Raw genomic sequence first — 21,901 nt, 5'->3', positions numbered from 1 at the left:
TGAAGCATGCTTGCAGATTGCACACAAACAGTGAGGCATGCATGGAGATTGCACACAAACAGTGAGGCATGCATGCAGATTGCACACAACTCGTGAAGCATGCTTGCAGATTGCACACAAATAGTGAGGCATGCTTGCAGATTGCACACAAATAGTGAAGCATGCTTGCAGATTGCACACAAATAGTGAAGCATGCTTGCAGATTGCACACAAATAGTGAGGCATGCTTGCAGATTGCACACAATTAGTGAGGAATGCTTGCAGATTGCACACAAATAGTGAAGCATGCCTGCAGATTGCACACAAATAGTGAGGCATGCTTGCAGATTGCACAAAAAGTGAGGCATGCTTGCAGATTGCACACAAATAGTGAGGCATGCTTGCAGATTGCACACAAATAGTGGGGCATGCTTGCAGATTGCACATAAATAGTGAGGCATGCTTGCAGATTGCACACAAATAGTGAGGCATGCTTGTAGATTGCACACAAATAGTGAGGCATGCTTGCAGATTGCACACAGATAGTGAGGCATGCTTGCAGATTGCACACAGATAGTGAAGCATGCTTGCAGACTGCATACAGATACTGAGGAATGCTTGCAGATTGCACGCAGATAGTGAGGCATGCTTGCAGACTGCAAGCAGATAGTGAGGCATGCTTGCAGATTGCACACAGATAGTGAAGCATGCTTGCAGACTGCACACAGATAGTGAGGCATGCTTGCAGACTGCAAGCAGACACTGAGGCATGCTTGCAGATTGAAAGGAGATCGTGGGACATGCTTGCACTCTGCAATCAGAGAGTGAGGCGTGCTTGCAGAATGCAAGCAGATAGTGAGCTATGCTTATGATCTGCAAGCAGATAGTGAGGCATACTTGCCGAATGCAAGCAGATAGTAAGGCATGCTTGCAGACTGCAAGAAGATAGTGAGGTATGCTTGCAGACTGCAAGCAGATAGTGAGGCACACTTGCAGATTGCACACAGATAGTGAGGCATGCTTGCAGGCTGCAAACAAATAGTGAGGCATGCTTGCAGAATGCAAGCAGATTGTGAGGCATGCTTACAGACTGCAAGTAGATAGTGAGACATGCTTGCAGACTGCAAGCAGATAGTGAGGCAAGCTTGCAGACTACAAACAGATAGTGAGGCAAGCTTGAAGACTACAAGCAGATAGTGAGGAAAGCTTGCAGAATGCAAGCAGATAGTGAGGCATGCTTGCAGATTGCAAGCAGACAGTAAGGCATGCGTGCAGACTCCAAGCAGATAGCGAGGTAAGCTTGCAGAATGCAAGCAGATAGTGAGGCAAGCTTGCAAACTGCAAGCAGATAGTGAGGCATGCTTGCAGACTGCATGCAGATAGTGGGACATTCTTGCGATCTGAATGCAGATAGTGAGGCATGCTTGCAGATTGCACACAAATAGTGAGGCATGCTTGGAGATTGCACACAAACAGTGAGGCATGCATGCAGATTGCACACAATGATTGAAGCATGCTTGCAGATTGCACACAAATAGTGAAGCATGCTTGCAGATTGCACACAAATAGTGAGGCACGCTTGCAGATTGCACACAAATATTGAGGAATGCTTGCAGAATGCACAAAAATAGTGAGGCATGCTTGCAAATTGCACACAAATAGTGAAGCATGCTTGCAGATTGCACACAAATAGTGAAGCATGCTTGCAGATTGCACACAAATAGTGAGGCATGCTTGCAGATTGCTCACAAATAGTGAGGAATGCTTGCAGATTGCACACAACTCGTGAAGCATGCTTGCAGATTGCACACAAATTGTGAGGCATGCTTGCAGATTGCACACAAATAGTGAGGCATGCTTGCAGATTGCACACAAATAGTGAAGCATGCTTGCAGATTGCACACAAATAGTGAAGCATGCTTGCAGATTGCACACAAATAGTGAGGCATGCTTGCAGATTGCACACAAATAGTGAGGCATGCTTGCAGATTGCACACGACTCGTGAAGCATGCTTGCAGATTGCACATAAATAGTGAGGCATGCTTGCAGATTGCACACAAATAGTGAGGCATGCTTGCAGATTGCACACAAATAGTGAGGCATGCTTTCAGATTGCACACAAATCATGAAGAATTCTTGCAGATTGCACACAGATAGTGAGGCATGCTTGCAGATTGCACACAAATAGTGAAGCATGCTTGCAGATTGCACACAAAGAGTGAAGCATGCTTGCAGATTGCACACAATTAGTGAGGAATGCTTGCAGATTGCACACAACTCGTGAAGCATGCTTGCAGATTGCACACAAATAGTGAGGCATGCTTGCAGATTTCACACAAATAGTGAGGCATGCTTGCAGATTGCACACAAATAGTGAGGCATGCTTGGAGATTGCACAAAAACAGTGAGGCATGCATGCAGATTGCACACAACGAGTGAAGCATGCTTGCAGATTGCACACAAATGGTGAGGAATGCTTGCAGATTGCACACAAATAGTGAGGCATGCTTGCAGACTGCACACAAATAGTGAGGAATGCTTGCAGATTGCACACAAATAGTGAAGCAGACTTGTAGATTGCACACAAATTGTGAAGCATGCTTGCAGATTGCACACAAATAGTGAGGCATGCTTGCAGATTGCACACAAATAGTGAGGCATGCTTGCAGATTGCACACAAATAGTGAGGCATGCTTGGAGATTGCACACAAACAGTGAGGCATGCATGGAGATTGCACACAAACAGTGAGGCATGCATGCAGATTGCACACAACTCGTGAAGCATGCTTGCAGATTGCACACAAATAGTGAGGCATGCTTGCAGATTGCACACAAAGTGAGGCATGCTTGCAGACTGCACACAAATAGTGAGGCATGCTTGCAGATTGCACACAAATAGTGAAGCATGCTTGCAGATTGCACACAAATAGTGAAGCATGCTTGCAGATTGCACACAAATAGTGAGGCATGCTTGCAGATTGCACACAATTAGTGAGGAATGCTTGCAGATTGCACACAAATAGTGAAGCATGCCTGCAGATTGCACACAAATAGTGAGGCATGCTTGCAGATTGCACAAAAAGTGAGGCATGCTTGCAGATTGCACACAAATAGTGAGGCATGCTTGCAGATTGCACACAAATAGTGAGGAATGCTTGCAGATTGCACATAAATAGTGAGGCATGCTTGCAGATTGCACACAAATAGTGAGGCATGCTTGTAGATTGCACACAAATAGTGAGGCATGCTTGCAGATTGCACACAGATAGTGAGGCATGCTTGCAGATTGCACACAGATAGTGAAGCATGCTTGCAGACTGCATACAGATACTGAGGAATGCTTGCAGATTGCACGCAGATAGTGAGGCATGCTTGCAGACTGCAAGCAGATAGTGAGGCATGCTTGCAGATTGCACACAGATAGTGAAGCATGCTTGCAGACTGCACACAGATAGTGAGGCATGCTTGCAGACTGCAAGCAGACACTGAGGCATGCTTGCAGATTGAAAGGAGATCGTGGGACATGCTTGCACTCTGCAATCAGAGAGTGAGGCGTGCTTGCAGAATGCAAGCAGATAGTGAGCTATGCTTATGATCTGCAAGCAGATAGTGAGGCATACTTGCCGAATGCAAGCAGATAGTAAGGCATGCTTGCAGACTGCAAGAAGATAGTGAGGTATGCTTGCAGACTGCAAGCAGATAGTGAGGCACACTTGCAGATTGCACACAGATAGTGAGGCATGCTTGCAGGCTGCAAACAAATAGTGAGGCATGCTTGCAGAATGCAAGCAGATTGTGAGGCATGCTTACAGACTGCAAGTAGATAGTGAGACATGCTTGCAGACTGCAAGCAGATAGTGAGGCAAGCTTGCAGACTACAAACAGATAGTGAGGCAAGCTTGAAGACTACAAGCAGATAGTGAGGAAAGCTTGCAGAATGCAAGCAGATAGTGAGGCATGCTTGCAGATTGCAAGCAGACAGTAAGGCATGCGTGCAGACTCCAAGCAGATAGCGAGGCAAGCTTGCAGAATGCAAGCAGATAGTGAGGCAAGCTTGCAAACTGCAAGCAGATAGTGAGGCATGCTTGCAGACTGCATGCAGATAGTGGGACATTCTTGCGATCTGTATGCAGATAGTGAGGCATGCTTGCAGATTGCACACAAATAGTGAGGCATGCTTGGAGATTGCACACAAACAGTGAGGCATGCATGCAGATTGCACACAACGATTGAAGCATGCTTGCAGATTGCACACAAATAGTGAAGCATGCTTGCAGATTGCACACAAATAGTGAGGCACGCTTGCAGATTGCACACAAATAGTGAGGAATGCTTGCAGATTGCACACAAATCATGAAGAATTCTTGCAGATTGCACACAGATAGTGAGGCATGCTTGCAGATTGCACACAAATAGTGAAGCATGCTTGCAGATTGCACACAACTCGTGAAGCATGCTTGCAGATTGCACACAATTAGTGAGGAATGCTTGCAGATTGCACACAACTCGTGAAGCATGCTTGCAGATTGCACACAAATAGTGAGGCATGCTTGCAGATTGCACACAAATAGTGAAGCATACTTGCAGATTGCACACAAATAGTGAAGCATGCTTGCAGATTGCACACAAATAGTGAGGCATGCTTGCAGATTGCACATAAATCGTGAGGCGTGCTTGCAGATTGCACACAAATAGTGAGGCATGCTTGCAGATTGCACACAAATAGTGAGGCATGCTTGCAGATTGCACATAAATAGTGAGGCATGCTTGCAGATTGCACACAAATAGTGAGGCATGCTTGCAGATTGCACACAAATAGTGAGGCATGCTTGCAGATTGCACACAAATAGTGAGGCATGCTTGCAGATTGCACACAAATAGTGAGGCATGCTTGCAGATTGCACACAAATAGTGAGGCATGCTTGCAGATTGCACATAAATAGTGAGGCATGCTTGCAGATTGCACACAAATAGTGAGGCATGCTTGTAGATTGCACACAAATAGTGAGGAATGCTTGCAGATTGCACACAAATAGTGAGGAATGCTTGCAGATTGCACACAAATAGTGAGGTATGCTTGCAGATTGCACACAAATAGTGAAGCATACTTGCAGATTGCACACAAATAGTGAAGCATGCTTGCAGATTGCACACAAATAGTGAGGCATGCTTGCAGATTGCACATAAATCGTGAGGCGTGCTTGCAGATTGCACACAAATAGTGAGGCATGCTTGCAGATTGCACACAAATAGTGAAGCATGCTTGCAGATTGCACACAAATAGTGAGGCATGCTTGCAGATTGCACATAAATCGTGAGGCGTGCTTGCAGATTGCACACAAATAGTGAGGCATGCTTGCAGATTGCACATAAATGGTGAGGCATGCTTGCAGATTGCACACAAATAGTGAGGCATGCTTGCAGATTGCACACAAATAGTGAGCAATGCTTGCAGACTGCACAAAATAGTGAGGCATGCTTGCAGATTGCACACAAATAGTGAAGCATGCTTGCAGATTGCACACAAATAGTGAAGCATGATTGCAGATTGCACACAAATAGTGAGGCATGCTTGCAGATTGCACACAAATAGTGAGGCATGCTTGCAGATTGCACACAAATAGTGAAGCATGCCTGCAGATTGCACACAAATAGTGAGGCATGCTTGCAGATTGCACACAAATAGTGAGGCATGCTTGCAGATTGCACACAAATAGTGAGGCATGCTTGCAGATTGCACACAAATAGTGAAGCATGCCTGCAGATTGCACACAAATAGTGAGGCATGCTTGCAGATTGCACAAAATAGTGAGGCATGCTTGCAGATTGCAAACAAATAGTGAGGCATGCTTGCAGATTGCACACAAATAGTGAGGCATGCTTGCAGATTGCACATAAATAGTGAGGCATGCTTGCAGATTGCACACAAATAGTGAGGCATGCTTGTAGATTGCACACAAATAGTGAGGAATGCTTGCAGATTGCACACAAATAGTGAGGAATGCTTGCAGATTGCACACAAACAGTGAGGCATGCATGCAGATTGCACACAACGAGTGAAGCATGCTTGCAGATTGCACAAAAATAGTGAAGCATGCTTGCAGTTTGCACTCAAATTGTGAAGCATGTTTGCAGATTGCACACAAATAGTGAGGTATGCTTGCAGATTGCACACAAATAGTGAAGCATACTTGCAGATTGCACACAAATAGTGAAGCATGCTTGCAGATTGCACACAAATAGTGAGGCATGCTTGCAGATTGCACACAAATAGTGAGGAATGCTTGCAGATTGCACACAAATAGTGAGGCATGCTTGCAGATTGCACACAAATAGTGAGGCATGCTTGCAGATTGCACACAAATAGTGAGGCATGCTTGCAGATTGCACACAAATAGTGAAGCATGCTTGCAGATTGCACACAAATAGTGAGGCATGCTTGCAGATTGCACACAAATAGTGAGGCATGCTTGCAGATTGCACACAAATAGTGAGGCATGCTTGCAGATTGCACACAAATAGTGAGGCATGCTTGCAGATTGCACACAAATAGTGAAGCATACTTGCAGATTGCACACAAATAGTGAAGCATGCTTGCAGATTGCACACAAATAGTGAGGCATGCTTGCAGATTGCACATAAATCGTGAGGCGTGCTTGCAGATTGCACACAAATAGTGAGGCATGCTTGCAGATTGCACACAAATAGTGAAGCATGCTTGCAGATTGCACACAAATAGTGAGGCATGCTTGCAGATTGCTCACAAATAGTGAGGAATGCTTGCAGATTGCACACAAATAGTGAGGAATGCTTGCAGATTGCACACAAATAGTGAAGCATGCTTGCAGATTGCACACAAATAGTGAAGCATGCTTGCAGTTTGCACACAAATAGTGAGGCATGCTTGCAGATTGCACACAAATAGTGAGGAATGCTTGCAGATTGCACACAACTCGTAAAGCATGCTTGCAGATTGCACACAAATAGTGAGGCATGCTTGCAGATTGCACACAAATAGTGAGGCATGCTTGCAGATTGCACACAAATAGTGAGGCATGCTTGCAGATTGCACACAAATAGTGAAGCATGCTTGCAGATTGCACACAAATAGTGAAGCATGCTTGCAGATTGCACACAAATAGTGAGGCATGCTTGCAGATTGCACACAATTAGTGAGGAATGCTTGCAGATTGCACACAAATAGTGAAGCATGCCTGCAGATTGCACACAAATAGTGAGGCATGCTTGCAGATTGCACAAAATAGTGAGGCATGCTTGCAGATTGCACACAAATAGTGAGGCATGCTTGTAGATTGCACACAAATAGTGAGGAATGCTTGCAGATTGCACACAAATAGTGAGGCATGCTTGCAGATTGCACATAAATAGTGAGTCATGCTTGCAGATTGCACACAAATAGTGAGGCATGCTTGCAGATTGCACACAAATAGTGAGGCATGCTTGCAGATTGCACACAAATAGTGAGGCATGCTTGCAGATTGCACATAAATAGTGAGGCATGCTTGCAGATTGCACACAAATAGTGAGGCATGCTTGCAGATTGCACACAAATAGTGAGGCATGCTTGGAGATTGCACACAAACAGTGAGGCATGCATGCAGATTGCACACAACGAGTGAAGCATGCTTGCAGATTGTACACAAATAGTGAGGAATGCTTGCAGATTGCACACAAATAGTGAGGCATGCTTGCAGACTGCACACAAATAGTGAGGAATGCTTGCAGATTGCACACAAATAGTGAAGCATGCTTGCAGATTGCACACAAATAGTGAAGCATGCTTGCAGTTTGCACACAAATAGTGAGGCATGCTTGCAGATTGCACACAAATAGTGAGGAATGCTTGCAGATTGCACACAACTCGTAAAGCATGCTTGCAGATTGCACACAAATAGTGAGGTATGCTTGCAGATTGCACACAAATCGTGAAGCAGACTTGTAGATTGCACACAAATTGTGAAGCATGCTTGCAGATTGCACACAAATAGTGAGGCATGCTTGCAGATTGCACACAAATAGTGAGGCATGCTTGCAGATTGCACACAAATAGTGAGGCATGCTTGGAGATTGCACACAAATAGTGAGGGATGCATGGAGATTGCACACAAACAGTGAGGCATGCATGCAGATTGCACACAACTCGTGAAGCATGCTTGCACATTGCACACAAATAGTGAGGCATGCTTGCAGATTGCACACAAAGTGAGGCATGCTTGCAGACTGCACACAAATAGTGAGGCATGCTTGCAGATTGCACACAAATAGTGAAGCATGCTTGCAGATTGCACACAAATAGTGAAGCATGCTTGCAGATTGCACACAAATAGTGAGGCATGCTTGCAGATTGCACACAATTAGTGAGGAATGCTTGCAGATTGCACACAAATAGTGAAGCATGCCTGCAGATTGCACACAAATAGTGAGGCATGCTTGCAGATTGCACAAAATAGTGAGGCATGCTTGCAGATTGCAAACAAATAGTGAGGCATGCTTGCAGATTGCACACAAATAGTGAGGCATGCTTGCAGATTGCACACAAATAGTGAGGCATGCTTGCAGATTGCACACAAACAGTGAGGCATGCATGGAGATTGCACACAAACAGTGAGGCATGCATGCAGATTGCACACAAACAGTGAGGCATGCATGCAGATTGCACACAACGAGTGAAGCATGCTTGCAGATTGCACAAAAATAGTGAAGCATGCTTGCAGTTTGCACTCAAATTGTGAAGCATGTTTGCAGATTGCACACAAATAGTGAGGCATGCTTGCAGATTGCACACAAATAGTGAAGCATACTTGCAGATTGCACACAAATAGTGAAGCATGCTTGCAGATTGCACACAAATAGTGAGGCATGCTTGCAGATTGCTCACAAATAGTGAGGAATGCTTGCAGATTGCACACAAATAGTGAAGCATGCTTGCAGATTGCACACAAATAGTGAGGCATGCTTGCAGATTGCACATAAATCGTGAGGCGTGCTTGCAGATTGCACACAAATAGTGAGGCATGCTTGCAGATTGCACATAAATGGTGAGGCATGCTTGCAGATTGCACACAAATAGTGAGGCATGCTTGCAGATTGCACACAGATAGTGAGGCATGCTTGCAGATTGCACAAAGATAGTGAGGCATGCTTGCTGATTGCACACAAATAGTGAGGAATGCTCACAGATTGCACACAGATAGTGAAGCATGCTTGCAGACTGCATACAGATACTGAGGAATGCTTGCAGATTGCACACAGATAGTGAGGCATGCTTGCAGACTGCAAGGAGATAGTGAGGCATGCTTGCAGATTGCACACAGATAGTGAGGCATGCTTACAGACTGCAAGCAGTAGTGAGGTATGCTTGCAGATTGCACACAGATAGTGAAGCATGCTTGCAGACTGCACACAGATAGTGAGGCATGCTTGCAGACTGCAAGCAGACACTGAGGCATGCTTGCAGATTGAAAGGAGATCGTGGGACATGCTTGCACTCTGCAATCAGAGAGTGAGGCGTGCTTGCAGAATGCAAGCAGATAGTGAGCTATGCTTATGATCTGCAAGCAGATATTGAGGAATGCTTGCAGAATGCAAGCAGATAGTAAGGCATGCTTGCAGACTGCAAGAAGATAGTGAGGTATGCTTGCAGACTGCAAGCAGATAGTGAGGCACGCTTGCAGATTGCACACAGATAGTGATGCATGCTTGCAGGCTGCAAACAAATAGTGAGGCATGCTTGCAGAATGCAAGCAGATTGTGAGGCATGCTTACAGACTGCAAGTAGATAGTGAGACATGCTTGCAGACTGCAAGCAGATAGTGAGGCAAGCTTGCAGACTACAAACAGATAGTGAGGCAAGCTTGAAGTCTACAAGCAGATAGTGAGGAAAGCTTGCAGAATGCAAGCAGATAGTGAGGCATGCTTGCAGATTGCAAGCAGACAGTAAGGCATGCGTGCAGACTCCAAGCAGATAGCGAGGCAAGCTTGCAGAATGCAAGCAGATAGTGAGGAAAGCTTGCAAACTGCAAGCAGATAGTGAGGCATGCTTGCAGACTGCATGCAGATAGTGGGACATTCTTGCGATCTGTATGCAGATAGTGAGGCATGCTTGCAGATTGCACACAAATAGTGAGGCATGCTTGGAGATTGCACACAAACAGTGAGGCATGCATGCAGATTGCACACAACAAGTGAAGCATGCTTGCAGATTGCACACAAATAGTGAAGCATGCTTGCAGATTGCACACAAATAGTGAGGCATGCTTGCAGATTGCACACAAATAGTGAGGAATGCTTGCAGACTGCACACAAATAGTGAGGCATGCTTGCAGATTGCACACAAATAGTGAAGCATGCTTGCAGATTGCACACAAATAGTGAAGCATGCTTGCAGATTGCACACAAATAGTGAGGCATGCTGGCAGATTGCTCACAAATAGTGAGGAATGCTTGCAGATTGCACACAACTCGTGAAGCATGCTTGCAGATTGCACACAAATAGTGAGGCATGCTTGCAGATTGCACACAAATAGTGAGGCATGCTTGCAGATTGCACACAAATAGTGAAGCATGCTTGCAGATTGCACACAAATAGTGAAGCATGCTTGCAGATTGCACACAAATAGTGAGGCATGCTTGCAGATTGCACACAAATAGTGAGGCATGCTTGCAGATTGCACACGACTCGTGAAGCATGCTTGCAGATTGCACACAAATAGTGAGGCATGCTTGCAGATTGCACACAAATAGTGAGGCATGCTTGCAGATTGCACACAAATAGTGAGGCATGCTTTCAGATTGCACACAAATCATGAAGAATTCTTGCAGATTGCACACAGATAGTGAGGCATGCTTGCAGATTGCACAAAGATAGTGAGGCATGCTTGCTGATTGCACACAAATAGTGAGGAATGCTCACAGATTGCACACAGATAGTGTAGCATGCTTGCAGGCTGCATACAGATACTGAGGAATGCTTGCAGATTGCACGCAGATAGTGAGGCATGCTTGCAGACTGCAAGCAGATAGTGAGGCATGCTTGCAGATTGCACACAGATAGTGAGGCATGCTTGCAGACTGCAAGCAGACACTGAGGCATGCTTGCAGATTGAAAGGAGATCGTGGGACATGCTTGCACTCTGCAATCAGAGAGTGAGGCGTGCTTGCAGAATGCAAGCAGATAGTGAGCTATGCTTATGATCTGCAAGCAGATAGTGAGGCATGCTTGCAGAATGCAAGCAGATAGTAAGGCATGCTTGCAGACTGCAAGAAGATAGTGATGTATGCTTGCAGACTGCAAGCAGATAGTGAGGCACGCTTGCAGATGGCACACAGATAGTGAGGCATGCTTGCAGGCTGCAAACAAATAGTGAGGCATTCTTGCAGAATGCAAGCAGATTGTGAGGCATGCTTACAGACTGCAAGTAGATAGTGAGACATGCTTGCAGACTGCAAGCAGATAGTGAGGAAAGCTTGCAGACTACAAACAGATAGTGAGGCAAGCTTGCAGACTACAAGCAGATAGTGAGGAAAGCTTGCAGAATGCAAGCAGATAGTGAGGCATGCTTGCAGATTGCAAGCAGACAGTAAGGCATGCGTGCAGACTCCAAGCAGATAGCGAGGCAAGCTTGCAGAATGCAAGCAGATAGTGAGGAAAGCTTGCAAACTGCAAGTAGATAGTGAGGCATGCTTGCAGACTGCATTCAGATAGTGGGACATTCTTGCGATCTGTATGCAGATAGTGAGGCATGCTTGCAGACTGCAAGCAGATTGTGAGGCAGCATCTTTAAAATTAACCCCCTGCTCTTTCAGCCATATTGAAAGCTGCATAAAGCAACCAACAAGTCCTGCACAAGGAAAGTCCTTCACTGTTTCAAGCTCTACCCAAGGTGCTCTCCAGCTCCTGACATTCTTAAGTAGTCCATGCAAACATGTTATATATATATATATATATATATATATATATATATATATATATATATATATATATATATATATATATATATATATATATATACATCTATAAACACGAGTATATGTCAAAGTATATGTTTTCTAGCAATGCCAGGGAATCCCAATGCTGCATGCTGCCCTCCGCCGCCATGCCAGTTTCATCGCTTGTTGGTGAACCATCAGTGACAGTGTCGAAAGAAACATTCACCACCAAAGCTCCCAAGCATGTATCACATGCAATGCCTATATCAGTCATCATATAAATAAAAAGACCAAGTGATGTGTCTTTCCTGCAATTGGAGGGAATAACCAATCAGCATGCTTGAGAAATTGATAAATACAATCCCTAAAAACTCTCCTCTTTGCATCTTTGCCCTGAGATTAGGATCATTACTTAAAAAGAGATCTTACACTGCACTTCTCCTCATGGAATTCTCTACAAACTGGTTCAAAAAGCAATCCTGGACTCGATCTAGAAAATCGTCATCATGTTCCTCATCTGCTTTGCCCTTTCCCAGTTCCTGGACCCAATCTATCCCTGGCAAATGAAAATCCCCCATAATCAATACTCTTCCCTTTCCACATGCCTTTCTGAATTATCCATGAACTTTCTATCCAGCTCTTCCCTCCCACTAGGAGCCAAATAAAAACATCCTACGAGTACCCTACTCTTCTTCCAATCTCCAATTTCCATCCAAACAGAATCGTCTACATTAATTCGCTCCTTTATGTCACCCATTTCTTTGAATGCACCACAGTCTTTCACCCAGATTGCTACAACCGCTCCTTTTTATCCTTCTTATCACACCGATATTTCTTGTAACCTTCTCGTTCTATCCTCCAATTCCTGTCCTCATTAAACCATGTCTTACTTGCTGTAACTATATCTTATATCTCACTATCTACTTTTTCTACAAGCTCCTCCATCCCATTATTTTAACCCCTGGCATTGTAAGAAAACATAAACTAAAATATATATGTATATATATATATTTATATATTTTGAACTTTTCTTTTCTCTTCCTGTAATAATTGACCCCAAGCCCTCTCTCTTTTCTTCCCCTTTACACATCTAATATGTTCATAACATTCTGGGTTACCTGTGGGATTGAATAGAAAATAATTGTTCAAATCAACATATTGTGTCAAGGAAGTCCCCATCAATCACATTACACTATTCAATGTATCGATTTCAAACAATTGGATCAGTTTCAAATGAGTTTTGTAAAATGTCATTGAAGTAAAAATGTTCGTTAAAAAAGTTTTTGTGAATCCACCGGTCCTTCATCCTATCATTACTGCTGCTTCAAAAGCACTTTTTATGGCTTTAGTTTTTCATCTTCCTGACCAATGAAGAGCAATAAAAAGAGGTGGCAGCAGGAGAGCTGGTTTGATTCATCTGATTTAATATTATTAATAATATCAATAATAATATTAATAATTATAAAATTAATAAATAAAAAGGTGAATTAATCTGCTCTTGTCATGGATTTTTATTTTTTGGTCTTCGTCATTTGTTGTTATTTTTTTCCACAAAATTTTTCAAAACTGTGTTTTTACTTCTATGCTGTTTCTGAAAATCCTCCTGGTCTAACCGTAAAGTTTTACAACGGGGCTTTAATGTACTCATAAAAACAAAAACCAGCATTTTTTTCACACAAATATCCTCAAAATGTAACTTGGAATTAATTTGATTACACTGTACAAAACACTTCGTGAGTTCAAGCAGAGTTTTCTTTTATCCATATCTGAAATATTAATGAGAAATGCCCTCCTGAGTTCATATACATGCAAATCAGGTGTCACATGACCATGCCATCTGATGTGATATGCAAATTGGATTTGTAAAGGTAACACATTGTTTCCTCAGTGACCAGTTTGAACACAGATTTGCATGATGTGGTCAGCAATGCACTGTGGGTATTACACATGATGGTGGCATCAAGGTGAGGGTGCTGCAAGACTTCAGTCCCAGTGGATTTGGGTTCAAATCTCATAAATATTGCAGAATTTCAGTTTAAAGGATTTGGATTTCGAGCTTCTGAAAACCAGGCTTGGTTTGTTTATAAACACCCAGCCTGCTCATTAATGACCTGTCATCATCATCAAAGTACAAAATTATTTACAGTGTTGGTGCTGTCAAAGAAGTCACTTGACAGGGGCTATGCTGGGTGGTTTGCCATTGCCTTTCCAACAGTCAGGCAGAGCAAGAATTTGGAATTATTCAGGTTGCCAGTAATAACTTGCTTGCTCGTCACGAACGACACAGTGTGATCTTGAATATCCACCAATGACCAGTCCTGGCAGTCGGGTCCTCCGGCTGAACGTGCACTCAACGGATGGTAAACACGTTGATGTTTCGTTTTTCATTCGAAATACCAGGATGAAAGTTTTTAGCTGGATTGACATTCGAACCCCGGCTTGATAGCTCAAACGCAAGTGCACATACCTCCAGGATATCCTGGCAGCCCTTAATGACATTTATGGAGGAAGTAATCAACCTGTCCTGCCAGGTAGAGTTTACATGTGATACCTGTCCTTCAAACATTGTACTTAACTCTTGATGCATGCAGGGCAACTTTGGGATGTGCACTCAAATGCCAATGTGAAAAGACAGAACCACCCAAAATCTCCTGAGCCAAAATGTATATAAAAAAGGTAATGATATGTGGAAAGTCCGATTTGATTTCTCATTTATAGCAAATAACTGAAGCAGATGGTCAGTCATGTATACAGTCACCAAAGTAAGGGATTTAATTTGGCCAGCTTGCCAGCAACTATAATATCCACACTGAATGGTAGTAGGAATCAAATCCACACGACTGAATTAAAACAGCAAGATTATTGCCACAAGTATAGTGGCCACAAGTATAGTAGCCACCCCCACCCCCTCCAAAGTTTTCACATTTTGATGCCACCTGAGCTTATTTCATGATGCTTTCAAATCAAACTTAACATTTAGAGTCTTCACAAACTGCTCCAAAATTATAAAGCTAAAAAAATTCAGATAATATGTGAATTTAATAAGTGTGATTAACAGAGAAAATCAGATGATTCTCAGTTGCATAAGTGTTCAAACCCTTTGCATAATTAACTCCAAATCACTTCAGGAGCAAATTGATTGTTTGAAAGGTTACAAAATAAGTGTAATAGGTTTCACCTGTATGTAATCAGTGGTTTAACTTAAAAAATTAATCTCTCACAATTATCGAAGGAGTTTTAAGGTGTAACTCCTTTGGTCAACCAACAAGGTAAACATGAAGATCAAGGAGCTTTCCAAAGAAGTCTTACACAGAGTGGTGGAGAACCACCATTCAGGAGAGGGTTATAAGAAGATTTCAAAGTCACTCATTATCCCTTTGAGTCACTCACAGTGAAATCCCTCATTAAGAAATGGAAGACGTATCATACCACACAGACTCCATTCAGATCAGGTCGTCCATCAAAACTCAGTTGTTGGACAAGCAGGAAACTGGTTCGGGATGTCACTGCAGACCCAACAATGACTTTGAGAGATGTCCGAGACAGGGGGTCAGTGTTCATCAATCAACAATATTCCATTCTCCTCACAAAGTTGGCCTCCATTGACAGGTGTCAATAAAGAAGCATTTACTGAAAAAGACATATAAAAGCTCGTGTGGAGTTTGTATCTTAATGATATTGCAGGCATGTGGAGCAAAAAGTATCTTAATGATACTGCAAGCATGTGGAGAAGTTATGTGGTCAAACGAGACAAAAATTTAACTTTTTGGTCTAAATTCAAAGCGTTACGTCTGGTGCAAACTTAACACTACACATCACCCAGTCAACACCACCCCGACTGTCAAGCATGGTGGTGGCAGCATCATGTTGTGGAGCTGTTTTCATCAGCAGTGACAGGCAAGCTTGTCAGGATAGAAGGGACAATGGACAATGCAAAGTACAGGAGAATCCTTGATGAAAACCTGCTTGATTCAGCCATGAATCTGAAACTGGGAAGGAGATTCACATTTCAGGAGGACAATGATCTGAAGCACAAAGCTAAAGCCACACTGGAGTGGCTGAATAAGAAGAAAATGAATGTTCTTGAGTGGCCCAGCCAACGTCCTTACTTAAACCCAAATGAACATTCATGGTGAGACTTGAAGATTGCAGTCCATCAACGATCCCCATCAAACTTGGCAGAACGAGAGCAATTTTCACGTGAAGAATGGGTAAAGATTTCACCATCTCACCGTGCAAAGCTGGTAGAGACCTACCCATAAAGACTCAGAGCAGTCATTGCTGCACAAGGTGCTTCCACCAAGTATTGAGGAGGGGCTGAATACTTTTACAACCAGTGAATTTTGATTTGTACATGCTTTTTGCAGGTATTCCTGACGTGCAACCTCCTTCAACTATAACAGTGTTTAGTTTAATCTCTTCAGGTATGAATAAAGAAGTTCATTTGGAAAAAACATTTCCACATAATTTGTAATTCATCTAAATGTGGCATTATTGGTGCAGGGTAAATACTTTTATAGGCCAATGTACCATATTGTTAAGGATTTCAGAATCCGTTCTGATGAATGCATCCACACATCCAGGTCCTCAGACAGTTATTTCCCTAAATGCAAGTTCAGATTAGCCCCATCCCCACGTCTAATGGGATCTTAAATCTGATGCGTTGAGAAGGGTAAAGGATAGATCTCTCTTACGGGAAGCTTTTTTCTTTACGACAGACATGTTCACACACATTTCTTTCACGAGCTCTGAAGCCCGCACCGATTCTTCCTCAGCGGCAATCTTTCGTGAGCTCCGACGCCCGCCTTTTTTGGGGAGCGCATGGGTCGTCATGGTAACCGTGCGCCAGTGGGGATAGGTGAGCTTTGGGCGGACGGCACCCCGTGGAGACGGCACGGAGATATAAAAACGAGCGAGAGGTACACGTTCTGAAGAGAAAAGAGAGAAAAGCGTGAGGGGAGAAAAGCGTGAGGAGAGAAAAAGTGTGAAGAGAAAAGCGAGAGGAGAAAAGAGAGAAAAGCGTGAGGAGTAAAAGCGAAAGAGAAAAAAGAAAAAGTGAAAGGAGAGAGAAAAAAAGCAAAGGGTGAGAGAAGCGAGCAAGAAGCGGGTGTCTGACCAGCGCCGACGAAACAATTCATCCTTCCCAGTGCTTGGGCAAGCGAGCGTGTGGTGCGTGTGTGGGTGAGCAGCGCCGCCAACAAGTGAGGCACGGGTCGGTCAACAACAACACCAGGGTCCAAACCCGCGACGGGCGATCTCGGTGCCCTCCAGACTTCGACTGGCGTTCAAGTCTGTTCACGAGAGGGTGCACGGCGGTGCTGGGTGTTGGCGACGGACGTGACACGCACACACGCATGGTCAGGACGTTTTTGCTTCACGGCCGACTTTCTGGTGAGCGAGACGATTCTCTCCCTCCCCTCCCCCTGAATGATCTGCTGGGTACCCTTGTCTGTGTTTAGCTGTAAGTAAGTCAACCCCCGATAAGCATCTGCTCCTTGTCCCTTTCCTGGCATTTTGATTGATTTTGCTTTGAAATTCTTCATTTACCTCAGAAAATAAAAAGTTATTTTTATTTATTTATTTTATTGTTAATGAATTATTTGCCGATTTCCAACCTGTCCGTGTTTGTCCTTTCCTTCCATTGGTCTAGCATTGTCCGAACCGAGATAGACTGGGAGGTAATTACCACAGATTTGACCAAAAAATCGTCGGCACGCACCGGCGGTTAAAACGCTCGGCCGCCGTAATTAATATATAATCAGATAACATTGGTTCTTTGCTGAGGGTAACCTCCCCACTCAGGTAACCACGTGACCTCTAGTTACACAGAATAATTAGACGGTGGACACTGGAACTCGTGGTTGACTGGGTGGAGTTCGTAGTTTTAAAACAACCCACCGAACCACAACGTTAATTATGAGCGGTGGCCCCAGGTCCGGCTCTACCGAGGACAACCGGGGATTCATCCCCCTGAGTGACAAGCTGGTGTCTCGGTACCCGTGTCCGCAACAATATACTCGTTGACAACTAATTACAATTTAAGTTTTCAGAGCTGTGTACAACAAATATAGCAATTGCATTACACTGATTACAAAGCTCCACTTTAATTCGGATACTCGAATAAAAGTACATGATTTAATTGAAATGAAGCTACTTCGTTTTATACCTCATTCTTCGTGGCGACAACTCCTGTGCTGGAACATATAAGTCATGCCCCTCTAAATCCCACCCCACTAAATCCCGCCGACCCCACAAAGGAACCTCGCCTTCAAACTGGCCAGCAAAGTGTTCCAAGGGAATGCTTTCCTATTTCATTCTAATGGCTGGAACAGTTCATTCGTCTCGTGATGTCAGCCCCCTGTAACACCGAGGATGAGAAAACAACGAATGCAATGACGGCCTCGTCTCGGTGCTCTTCTTTCATGAATGAAGAGTTGCTGGAGCTTTGTGAAAAAGAGAATACATTGGTGCAAAGAAATCAAAAGGTATTCGGTATGTAATAAATATTAAGACTACAGAGTCTGACTCTCTGCTGTAAAGAGGAAACAGAAACTGGTGAAGAAAATAACTCGGCAGGCCAGGAAGGAATATAACCAGAGAGTTGGTGTTAAAGCCACACAATGCTCACCTGTTTATACATTTATCGTTTTTAAAACACTAGTCTAATTATATTTTTTATAAAGCATTGCAGTGAAGTCTTATAGAAATAATTTTAAAGCCATATATGTATTTGTATATTGTAATCAGGAAACTTGTACACATATTAAATGAATGGCAAGTGTTTAGTATAAACAGGCGAGCATTGGGTGGCTTTGACACCATCTTAGGTTGAAATTAAAAAAAAATTAAAAGCATTTGTTAATTTCAACTTCATTTCACCAATAGTATACCCCAAAGGAACCTCCATGCCAAATATCAGCATCCTAGTACACATATTAAATGAATGGCAAGCTTCTAAATAACTTGCACCAAAAACTTTAACGTTGATGTGCTACAAAAAAACTTAAGTTCAAAACAGGTCAAAAATTAAAAAAATTGAAATTACTTTTTCATTTCAACTTCACTACATCAATAATATACCCCAAAGGAACCTCCATGCCAAATATCAGCATCCTAGTACACATATTAAATGAATGGCAAGCTTCTAAATAACTTGCACCAAAAACTTTAACATTTTCACGCTCACGCTCACGCTCACGCCGGGGGTTTCGCGATAGCTCTCTGTTCTTCGAACAGGCGAGCTAAAAACGACATAGCCAAGAATATTAAACACAAGCAAATGCAGTACAACACATCGCTTCACTAACGGGTTATTAAGTGTGGGGGGGGGGAGTGAGAGAGGAGGGAGAAGGGAGCGAGGAGGAGTGTGGTAGTGAGGAGGATGGGGGAGGTAGGAAGTGGTGAGGGAGGGGGGAGCTGGGAAGGGGGGAAGAGTGTGGAGGGGGGAGGTGGGGAGAGCTACGCCTCACGAAACGTCGCTACACATTCTGGAAAGGTGGGGGGAGGTGGGAGTGAGGAGAATGGGGGAGAGAGAGAAGTGGGGGAAAGGGATGGAGTGGGAAAGGGTTTGAGGAGGAGGTAAGCGTGAGGGGAGGGGTTCTTGACTTGCATTTGGTAGTGGAACTTGTAGAGAAGGAGGTGGGTAGGGATACATGAAAACAGCATGCTAATACAGCATGTGGAGACAACCTGGAGATGTCCTTTGGGTAGGGGGGTGATGAGGGGAGGGGGTTTGGGAGGAGGTAAGTGAGAGGGGAAGGGGGTGGAAGGCAGCATGAGTGGAGGGGAAGGGAAGGCAGTGTGAGGGGATGGAAAGGCAGCATGAGGGGAAGGGAAGGAAGGCAGCCTGAGGGGAGGGGAAGGGAAGGGCGATAAAACACATCCAAACAGCAAAATTTTCTTTTTAACCGCTAGTTAAATACGGTGAGAATGGGAGGGGTGATAATGAGGAAGGGGTGGGGTGCGAGAGAGAGGGACAGGGTTGGGAGAGAGAGGAATGGAAGAGGGGTGGGAGGCAGGAGGGAGAGGAGAGGGGAGGGAGAGAGATGGAGAGGGGTTGGGGGGAGAGAGGGAGGGAGAGGGTTAGGAGGGAGAGGGAGAGTTATGGAAGAGAGAGGGAGAGCAGAGAGAGAGAAGAGAGGGAGGGGATTGGGGAGAGTGGGGAGAGGGGAGAGGAGAGGGGAGATTCCATCAGATGTGATGCCCAGTTTAACGTCCATCTGAGGGATGTCACACACATTGAGGAATCACCCTTCCTGTGAAACACTGTGATAACAGTTTATTATTGGGCTGAGATTTGAACCCCGGCTCAACAACTTAGGGCGAGTATGTGTACCTCTCAGCGATCCTGTTGTGGTGTCGGGATTCATTTCTTTGTATTTTGTGGCCACTGAAAACTTCTCTCTTGAACTCATTCTCATCCTCTTTTTTGTTTTGCATGCAACTCTGGAGATGTCCCCATGGAGAACCGAGCTGCGGTACTCCCGTGGAAGCTTGCAGAGATTGAAGCTTGAAGAACACTCGCCAAGTGGGTTAAGCACTCAAGAAAGCACTCCAATGAAATGGTTGAAATTTTAAAAATACAGACACGCACACCTCCATCTCTCCCCCCTCCCCCACCATGGAGAGTCCTTTTACAAATCCAAGTCTACCCATTTGCATCATGTCCGTGTGTGCTTTCTACGTACCTCTTCATCCTTGCACATGCAGTGACCTTCGCCCCCCTCTGGTCGGCTCACACAAAATCGGATTCGTATATGCTGCACTCTGGGGTAACTGTTTCAATTTCAGAACTAAACCATGAGTCCTTAACAGCTCCCCACTACACATATGCATTCTTCCAACCTCCTCGCGGTCCATGTTGACCATGCACGCACACGGCAATATACTCATCCTTTCACTCGCACATGTGCATCGATTCTCATCAACACACTCAACTTTACCCACATTCGCACAGCATGAAACATTCTGCTTAGCTTCGGCTCTGCAGCATGTCCGCTGCCCATGAACCAGAGCATGTTTTGTTAGTTGGACGCGTAACCGTAACCTCTACCATGGTGCAATGCACCACGGGGCCACACAGCATGGGCCTGGATGTGAGTTCAATCCTCGAATCACATGCACTGCACACATGTAACCAAGCATGCAGGTACACACACCCACCCATGGAGAGTCCCTTTACAAATCCAAAACTACCCATTTGCCCCACATCAGTGTGTGCTGTGTACGTCCCTCTACCTTGCATCAACTGCCAACTGTACCTCCCGATCGGGACACGAACTGCTTGCGTTGCACTCAGGCAAGCACTCCAATGATATGGTTGATAAGGAACGGCTGTCATGGCAATGTAACGACTTGGACAAATGAACACTTTTTGGAGGAGTCAGAGCTGCTGCTGATTTCGATTTTGGAGCTGAAATGTTGTAATTCTGCTTCGTTTCGGGACTCTCGAGGTGAACACATGTGCGGAAATGAAATAAAGCCATGAATGCTGACATCTCCGAGCGTTTATAAGCACTGCAATCTACACAGCAATTCGTAGCAATGATGAACAGGCATTCGATAATGTGAGTGAAGAAAGTGGAAAAAAAACTTTATCCTGAAGAAATCATTGCGGCCTGTTCCACGGTTGAGCATGGTTGAGCAGGCCAAAAAACATGGCGGCTTCAAACCCCAGCAAGGTAACCCAGGAAACGCCTCAGACTGCAGAGAGCAAGGTGGCCGAGGATCGCCTGATGAAAGATATAATTAAATAAGGCTGTTAATTATTTTCAAAAGGGGTGTTTTAATTAACCCAAACACACAATTTTCACTCTTGCACTTCCTTGGAGTTTTCTTAGTATGCATGCAAAGTTTCAGGCTGCGAGGTTTTATGGCTTTGGAGTTATGGAGGAGACACACTGACACACACAAATTTGTTGGTATTGATAACAGCAAGATATTGTGGTGGATCTCGCCACTCCGGCGTGCGGG

The 21,901-nt window shown here is 44.3% G+C and overlaps 1 long non-coding RNA gene across 1 annotated transcript in view; it reads right to left on the bottom strand.

Moving 5' to 3' along the window:
• Positions 1 to 17,146, bottom strand: part of LOC147030914 (uncharacterized) — a 60,569-nt gene extending 43,423 nt beyond the window's left edge. Inside the window, exons 1-2 of the long non-coding RNA XR_015056566.1 lie at positions 17,046 to 17,146; positions 15,359 to 15,559 (exon numbers count right to left, since the gene is read on the bottom strand). This is a non-coding gene — a long non-coding RNA (uncharacterized LOC147030914). The remainder of the gene's footprint in view (positions 1 to 15,358; positions 15,560 to 17,045) is intronic.
• Positions 17,147 to 21,901: the final 4,755 nt, after the last annotated feature.

The sequence above is a fragment of the Eptatretus burgeri genome, chromosome 3 (assembly GCF_056783735.1).
Source record: "Eptatretus burgeri isolate ZD-2024b chromosome 3, Ebu_testis_v1, whole genome shotgun sequence".
NCBI lineage: Eukaryota > Metazoa > Chordata > Myxini > Myxiniformes > Myxinidae > Eptatretus > Eptatretus burgeri.
This window is presented reverse-complemented; position numbering and strand designations above follow the sequence as displayed.